The 8,912-nt window shown below is 38.3% G+C and overlaps 1 long non-coding RNA gene across 1 annotated transcript; it reads right to left on the bottom strand.

Moving 5' to 3' along the window:
- Positions 1 to 5,565: 5,565 nt before the first annotated feature.
- LOC138035568 (uncharacterized) lies at positions 5,566 to 8,326 on the bottom strand. Its single transcript, XR_011129614.1, has 3 exons — positions 8,194 to 8,326; positions 7,633 to 7,688; positions 5,566 to 5,643 (listed from the first exon to the last, which is right to left on the bottom strand). It is a non-coding gene; the product is annotated as an uncharacterized lncRNA (long non-coding RNA).
- Between the last annotated feature and the right edge of the window lie 586 nt (positions 8,327 to 8,912).

The following is an 8,912-nucleotide window of genomic DNA, read 5'->3' as shown; positions in this document are numbered from 1 at the left end:
CCGCTCACCTCGGCTCTCTTTAAAATTTTGAAGACAGATATTCAGGGGCGTGGCCCGTCATACATTTAAAGGCCATTATAGCGCTTCGGTAATATAACTGGTTTGCCACAGGTAGCCAATTGAGCTCTTTACGAATAGGCGTAATATGGTCATATTTACGCGCGCCGCTCACAATGCGGCAGGCGAACTTTTGCACAGCCTGCAGTTTGTTAATATTACACTTCGACGTGTTTGCCCATACATTGGAACAATAAAATAATTTACTAAAAACTAAAGAGTTGATAATCGTCAGGAGTGTACGTTTGTCAAAAACATGCTTGACGCGGTTTATTTGGCCGAGGCAGGACATGCAAGAAGAAGCCATTTTAATTATGTGTTCATCGTAAGTTAAATTAGAATCCAAAATCACGCCCAGGTCTTTAGCAGTGTCTGAAGGCATGATGTCCTTTCCCATAAAGGGAAGGGAATGAAATTGCAATTTTGCACGCATTTGCCTGCTGCCAAATATCATTAACTTGGTTTTGCTAGGATTAAGTAACAAGAGGTTATTGGAGCACCATTCTCCTATTTTAAACAGATCGTCTTTCAAATCAGTAATTGCATCCAGGTTGTCTTTTAGTTGAAAGGAAGTAATGAGTTTCGTATCATCTACGTAACTCTGGGTGCTGCATTTCTGTGGTATCGAGGAAAGATCATTCGTATATATGCTAAATAGTACTGGCCCCAAAATACTCCCTTGAGGTACACCACTGGTCACAGGCAAAGGCTCAGACAGCGTTGAGTGGATTCGTACTACTTGTTTCCTGTTGCTTAGGTAACTGCGAAACCATTGGAGAGTATGACTGGAGGTTCCGACATCTTGCAATTTTAAAATTAATGTCTCGGGATTGACGCTATCAAAAGCTGTGTGCATATCTAATAGTACAACAGCAGTTAACTTCTTTTTATCAATAGCATTAAGAATTGTGTCGGTTGTTTCAATGACAGATGTTTCACACGAATACCATTTCTTTTTACCGCTTTGAGTCTTTGATAGGGTGTCATTTGATTGCAGATATGAAGTGAGTTGATTATGTACAACCCTTTCGCAAACCTTAGATAAAACTGGTAGGAGTGATATGGGCCTATTGTTGTTTGCCTGTTCGTGGTCGCCGTCTTTTGGAATTGGTGTAACCTCAGCTGTTTTCCATTTTGATGGAAAAACACATGTTAGAAAGGATGCATTAACAATAGACGTGATTGTGTGAACAATTGGATTAAGACAATCTTTGATGACGCGAATCGGAATTTTGTCTATCCCAGGGGCCTTATTAGAAGGCATCATTGTTATTATACGTTCTATTTGTTTATAATCAATGGTACTCAGTGTGAACTGGTCTGAAAGGGCGTATTGTCTCGGTGTAAAATAATTCTGGTTAAGTGTTAGATTGCATTCATTAGCTAGGGATGTGATTTTGTCGACAGTACTCTGACCAACAGATACGAAGAACTGATTAAATTCGTCTGCAACAGTTTTGTCGTTCTTACTGAATATTCGCTGGGATGTAGATTTATTAGGGATGCAATGGCGGATTGCTTTCCAGATATTATTGTTGTTGTTTGGATTCCTCAGGATCTGTTCGGCAACAAATTCCTGTTCAGCAATTCTGATTTCCCGTTTCACTTCCTGTCTAAAATACCTGTAGGCAGTCCAGGATAGCGGATCATTTGTTTTCTTTGCTTTCTTACGCCAGTCATCCCTTTTTAAATTAAGAAGCTAAAATTTTCAAATCTACCTTTGGAGCATCACTTTATAACATGAGAATATTGTTAGGTAATATTAAATGATTCTAAAGAATGACATTCCGAAAACATGTCGCTATGCAAGAATGATTTTGTATAGCTTTGATTTTAAGGTTTTGCAGCTCCATATATTAGAACTATTACTGCAATAACCACAATGTAAATGTAAATACACTCTGTAAATGTAAACACGACACTTTTTTGAGGAAAAAAAATCCTGCAGAGAAATGAGGAGAGAAAAATATATATCCTGCAGAGCATTTAGGAGGGAAAAAAAAGTGTCCCAATTAAGTCTAAGCATTTGCTACCTATTTTCAAAAATAAGGTAAGGCTAAAGGTTAGCGTTATTTTTAGCTTTGGGTAAATGCAGCAGTTAATCTTCACTTAAAGAGCAGCCTTTGGGGGACACTTTGTGACATAAATTGTTTGTATTCTGAGACACAAGTGATGTTGAAGTTGGCTAGAAGAGCAAGGGGACACTTCATGACGCTTATTGAAATCCGCGTGCGTCTAATTGGGACGCACCTGGACATATCTCAGTTTGCTAGGAAAAAAAAATTGCTGACCAGAAATCACCCACCCACCCTCCCCTCTCAAGAGTTAAATGGTCGGCCCCTAAACCAGAGTGGCACAATTCATACAACCAAGAAAATGGCGCCTGCATATCTTATTGTGTTTAACTGACGCAAGTTTTGACTCGTAAAAGCCATATAGGTTCACCTATGCACAGTCTTGGGGAAGTGTGGGGTCTGTTCAGAATCTGGGGACATTTTTGAGTCCCTCGTAAAATGTCCTCGCAATTGAGTGATTTTTACTATTGGGAAACGTGTTATTCGTGATTTCCTTTTACTTAAGTTTGGAAAGTCTTGGATTTTTCTTTATAGTTATGTCGTGAAGATCGTAAATTAACTTGTAGTTTAAATTAGCATGCGAAGATGAAATCAATCAGTTCAATACAATAAGATATCCAGGGACAACATGACAATAGATTTTACGAGAATTGACATTTTCAATGTCTACGGATACCCACCATTGAAAAGTTTTTTTCAGATCATAACACTGGGCAAGAAAAAGGGTGGCAAATGCGATGAAAAAGTAAGAAAAATGGACATTTTGACATTAGAGGGAAAAAGGCATAGCTGAAATAAAGGGCACCGTTTATGAATCAAAACAAAAAGATCAAATACTTTGACGGTAGCGAAATTCATGACGTTCTCGTTGCCGTCCGTGTTCCTTCTAAATTCGAAGCTTTTCAAGGTTAGGTTAGCAATACCAGTTCTTTTAGTAGTTTTTTTTAAAGTTCCATCCAGCTTCCATCAATACTTTCTTTGGCGGTCAATACTGTAGACTGGGGTGATGAGCGGCAATAAAAGCAAAGAGACGCCAGTGCTCGGTAAGAAACAGCTCCTCGTGGCAAACCACATAAAGAGGGAACACCAACCTCGGCTATGTCTGGAAAGAGATCAAGCAAACGTGCGATGTCCTCTTTGCTTAGTGATATTCCCTCCACGCACATCGCGAAAATCTCGTGCTTTTGAATGGCACAAATGATGGACTCAACACCCACCTTACAAAAAGCTAGTCTAAGAAAACGCAAGGACGAAAAAGAGGCATTGCTAATTCCTGTGTAAGTCAAATTTTCACAGCCGCCTACGTTTAATATTCCTAACGAGGGTATGCTTCCGGTAACAAAAACTAGTTGGCTGTCATCCAACATTGTTTGGCTCAAGTTGAGCTCCGCAATGTTAACAGCTCGAATAACTGGATATTTAGAAAGTTCACCTTTCATTTTTGCCACGTTAAGAACTGTCAGTCCAGCACAGTTTTCCACTATTTTGCAAAATGTTGCCCAGGTTGTTTTTGCGCCACTTAAATCAATAGAGCGGAATAGACTAGGCCTCCATTGGACTGCTATGAGAAAGTTATCCACTGTCTCCTTTGATGTGTTCTGTGCTTTTACAACGGAGAATTCATGATTTCTTGCGTACTTAATCAGAGTTTTGTAGTAAGAAATTTGCAGCCAAGCCTTGCACACTAGAGAAGCGGTTCTTCGAACAAATTTGTAGGGTAAATATGAGAAAACGTGAAGTATGATGCTTCGAGGCAAGGTATCCATTTATCTTCAGACAAGTAGCTACGAAATTCATTTACGTATAAGACCATTTAAGTGACAGTCTTATCACGTAGATTTAAAGAGTTGCTAATGCTGTCAGATTCTCAGGTCCCACCAAAGAAAAGTATCTGTTTGGATTTTTGGTCTAAAGATCTAAAAAAGCAACTGTGTATTACAAGTGAGACAGCAAATTATCAATGGAACTTTCTTTGTGAAACGACTTATCAAAGCACTGCAATACCCATTCAAGGAACCCTTATCACACTTCAAAAAGGGAATGGAGCTCAGTATCTTGAGACGACAACTTGATCTTTTGATATTCTAAAACAACAACATTTGTACTTACCTTAATGGATTTTTGGATTCTTAAATAAAGCAACACGTTTTTCACGTCCTTGATAATCGGGCCAGTTTCTCGTTTCCCCACCAAAGAAAAGAACCTGTTTTACATGATGTTTGGTCTCAAGATAAAAGTAACCAACTGCGAGGAACAAACTAAAAGGCACATTATCAAAGAAAGCTTTGTTCTCCAACGACCTATTGAAGCACAGTTGTTTCAAACCGAGAATAGCATTTTTCTCAGCACTACAATGCTGCGGCTAATTCACAATAATACAATGACTGCATAGACTTTTCAAATAGGAGGGAAAAGTACGTATCTTAATACAGCATTTTCAGAAGTCAAACAAAAACTAGTGACAATAGGTAATAAAATACTTTTTTCTTTCTTTAACCTTAACTGACCCTTTTAAAATTAGTTTGCTGAATAGTAGGCATCTTCTTTAAGTTCGTTTATGCTACCGTTTTTCTCTTATTTAAGTCGTTTTCTTTCAAAGACAGCCGTGCAGCAATAAATATTGTTAACCGCTTAGCACAACAACCCCCGCACTCACTGATAGTGCGAGAAATCTAAACGTCCAAACACTGACTTTTCATAAGGGTTTGTAATGACATTATATCGAGTTTGCTAGCTTATCCTTTACGCAGTCATATGGATCAAGTTGAAAAAAAGGTACAATATGGCCATACTTTGTCTAGAACATTACTTTGGCATGACGTTTTCGCAAGTTGAATCTATTAGCTTCAGGCTAAGAGGAGTGTAACTGAGACCACATAATCACGACTCTATTTGCAGTAAGTTAATGGGTACACACATCATATCGCTTTTTCAAAAGATTCCCGAAAACTCTTTCCCGCTTAATTACTTTTTTGGCAGATGTTTGTCAGATACTCCCATTTTCACTATTGTAGACGCCACAAGACAATATTTCGCGCGCATTTTTTTCGTCATGATTTTGGCGGGAAGTAGGTCGGATATTGTCTAATGACTCTGCCGAGAGAGAACATTATTTTTGAAAAAAAAAAATAGAAAAAATGCGCAATGAGAATTTGTCAAAAGTGTTAAATCTAGACAGCTCAGAATTTTTTTGCCTAATTGTCTCCTTGCGTCCGTCCTATATAGAGGTAGAGGATATTTTTGTTTGGTCCAATTTTCACTTTAAAGCCAAAACCTTTAGTAGAACCCATTTACTGAAAACTAACATTAAGAAAATTGCCTGGGATGACAATTGCATTTCGTATTACCACGTTGTTGTGCACATCTGAATAAACATTCCGATAACAGTAAAATGACCCTACGGTCGCAGATAACTTAGTGGGGACTCACATCATATCAGTATGCCAAAAGGTTCACATCAGTCCGGGAGAGGATCTATATTTTTACCACGGCAGGGTAGCCTTTCAGTTACCTGTGGAGAAACAGAATCGATAAATGAAAATTAACACTAAAAACCAAAGTACTAATAAAGCTGCCACCAATATCATGGGGTTTACGTTTTTAAATATTCAAAGAACTACTGCCACAAGCCCACTATATTAGATTTCAACTACATCTTACAAAGGCGTTTTTAAGAGTCAAATGACACCTTCCAACACGCAATGAAATGTCCTCTTCTTTCTTTTACTTTTCACGGACCTCTCTAAGATAGTTTGCAGCAAAATCATGGGCAACCATATCATTTCTTGGTCGTCAGCTGATGAGAACCTTTAACTTCATGTTATTTGAGAAGTATACTTTCAGAAGACAAAAGACCAATTCGGCTAACGCAATGTTGTACCCAAATCAAATCTCTTGGGTTAAGATTCTTTGTGTATTGCATTTGCATGAGTACCTTGACTTTTACTTCACTTGACTTTTACTTCAATCGGAACCTTAAAACTGGGCATTAAGTTGGCATCTTAGGCGGCTTGTCTACACGAAAACGATCTTCTCCCTTTGTTTTTATCTATCATGTGCTAACTATTTTTTTTAATTTTGTATGTCAGTAAATTCAGTCGTAACCGTTCCATTGAAAAGAATTCTAGTTCCCAAAAAAACAAACAGGCAGCTAATAATTGTCTAGCAAAGATGAGAACGGCTCCGAGACAATTCTGTCTACGCCGAGACAACTCTGTCTACGCCGAGCTGCAGCAATGACCCTTTGCAGACCTTTGCATCCGGCATGAGGTATTAGCACAAAATGGTGCTGTCAAACAGTCATGAAAATACTTCTACATTTCATCCACATGATCTTATGGCAATTTTCATAACGGTTTTGAACATTTTCCCCTGAATGTTTAATTCAGAGGAAAATGTTCAAAACCGTTGAGCAGATACAACGCCATTTCAATGATGAGTTTTGCGCCATTTTAACCATTTTAATTTATACGGCATGCATCAGTGCATGCAGATAAAGAATTCGGATAGCAAGTATTTCTTTCGATCGCTTCATAGGGAAAAATTTTTCTCTTTTTAGTTTTACAAGGGTCATTTGATTGTACTGATTGAATCCTAACTTCTCCACGCTACACAATAAGTCTAATAAGTTTGTCTTTACATGCTATGCTAAGTATTCACACTAAATCATGCGAAAGGCATATCTCTCTCTGCGTTAGATATACAGAGAATATATGAGTAAAATGAAAAGAACCATAGAAAGCGAAAACAGAGATGAACAACAACATACCTTTCAGCGAATGATTCAACATCACCGCATGATATCGTGTTTTGATATGAGGTGCCCGTAAAAGGTCGTAAAATGGTTCAATGCTTAAAATTAGGAGTGTTTAATGACTCCATAATCAATTGGAGATAAGTTAATGGGGACATACAGTGCTTGCGGCATTTTCCGTCGCATTCTTTGTTTTTATCGTTTGTTTCATTTTACTCAAGTGACTATGACACATGGACTTTATAAGAAAACACCTCGCGCGAGTTTCCCTCGTCTCGCGGGAAGCAGTTTTGCTGTCATTGACTTCGCGGAGAGAGATAGAGTAGTCCGCCGTGTTTTTGAAAGCAAAAGATGCATGTAACTAATAAACTAAAGAGCAATGAGATTTTGTTACTAGACTTCTGTTGAATCTGGAAGGTTGACATTCGGCTTTGCTTTCCGTCGCCTTCGTTTAAGAACGGATGTTTCGTTTGGTCGTGGCCTCTAAGTAATGACTTACAAAACAACGAGATTTGACTTACGTCTAAGACTTACAAAACATCTCAATTTTCTAAAATTGGCCATAAAAGCGTCCATTCCTCATTACCAGTTTACTTTACCAAAATAAATAAACGATCAGCAGTCAGAGAGTACAGGGAGAGGAAAAATGGCGCCATTAGCTCCCTTGTATTGCACTTTCTTCTGTCTAAGTTTTGCATGGGGTGACTTGAATCATATGTATCACCTACAGACATTCTACCTTCTTACCTGTTATTTCAATCCTCTCCAAAGTGTTGAAACTGCAGGCACCTCAAGAAATAAGCCTGTAGAATAAAGATTATTGGAAAATCTCATCTCTTAACCCGCTGAAATGTTTCATTAGTCTAGATTATCGTGGTTATTTTTTTTTTCCCAATGCCTTTTATATTAATAAAGAAATGTTATTATCGTTGTTGGGGTTGCTTTTCTTAATTGCCGGAAAAAAAAAAATTAAGGTTTTGTTTTTGTTTGTTTGTTTGTGTAAACATAGTTCATACAGATGAACTGCTTATGAAACCCGGAGAGAGAACAGTACTGTCGCACTTCATGTTAACTTGACCGTGACGTACCATGCACAACACTGTTGTCCTCGGTTCTCAACTGAATTTTCAATAAATTAATCGAAACTATTGATTGGCTTTCTTTTAGAAAAATCGCGTGGGTTGTGCATGGTTAGGGCCAAAACAGAGAACAAAGTTGAACAAATTTGTTCACTGGTATGCTAAGTGACCTTTCTAGACAAGGGCATAAGCTTTCCTCAAGCTATCCTATCCCTTTAAAATTACTTACTTTCAACTGTCGTTCCCCTGCTTTGGTATAGGATCTGTATGTGTTTGCTGCAGGAACGTTAAACATTGTGCCAACAGATATTCAACATGTATACAGATTGCTATTCAAAGTTTATAGCGATGTGACTTTCCAGAGGAGACAAGAGATCCTCGCGTATCGTTATAAACTCGAAAATTCACCACTCGTCTGGAAGTAATTCAATTCTGAAATTCGAGAATCCCGTACAAATGAAAAGGCAAGAAACGTGTTGTAATACCTCGCACAAAATAAAAGCGTTTTTAAGCTTGACTGCTCTTGACATGTATTACAATAAATCAGATGACTTAAAGTCTCGATTCAAGGCACATACTTTTTTGAATCGATTGCATGCTGATGAATACAATGTGTCTGCACTCCCTTAATAATCGGCTTTACGTGACGCCACCAGTCGGTGCGTTTTTTTAAATAAAGATTCTTAAATATGTCAGTCAACCATTGTTAAATTGTGTCCGATCAAAACCGATTTGTGCATGCACTATAAATTGCTTATCAACACCTTTGATCAATTTTGTGTTACCACAATGAAAGGAACGTCTGCGTCGAGCGTAATATATAGCCGTTCACCAGAACGTTTTGTCAGGATCGGTGAGAGGCCTCTTAGGAGGGTTCCAAGGTTTGCATCAATGCGCGGCAGCGTAAAGTGGGTTTGGGCCTGGTGCAAGTCCTCCCATGCAACTGAC

The sequence above is a fragment of the Montipora capricornis genome, unplaced genomic scaffold (assembly GCF_036669925.1).
Source record: "Montipora capricornis isolate CH-2021 unplaced genomic scaffold, ASM3666992v2 scaffold_423, whole genome shotgun sequence".
NCBI lineage: Eukaryota > Metazoa > Cnidaria > Anthozoa > Scleractinia > Acroporidae > Montipora > Montipora capricornis.
The sequence above is the reverse complement of the archived record's forward strand: the minus strand, read 5'-3'. Positions and strand labels throughout refer to the sequence as shown.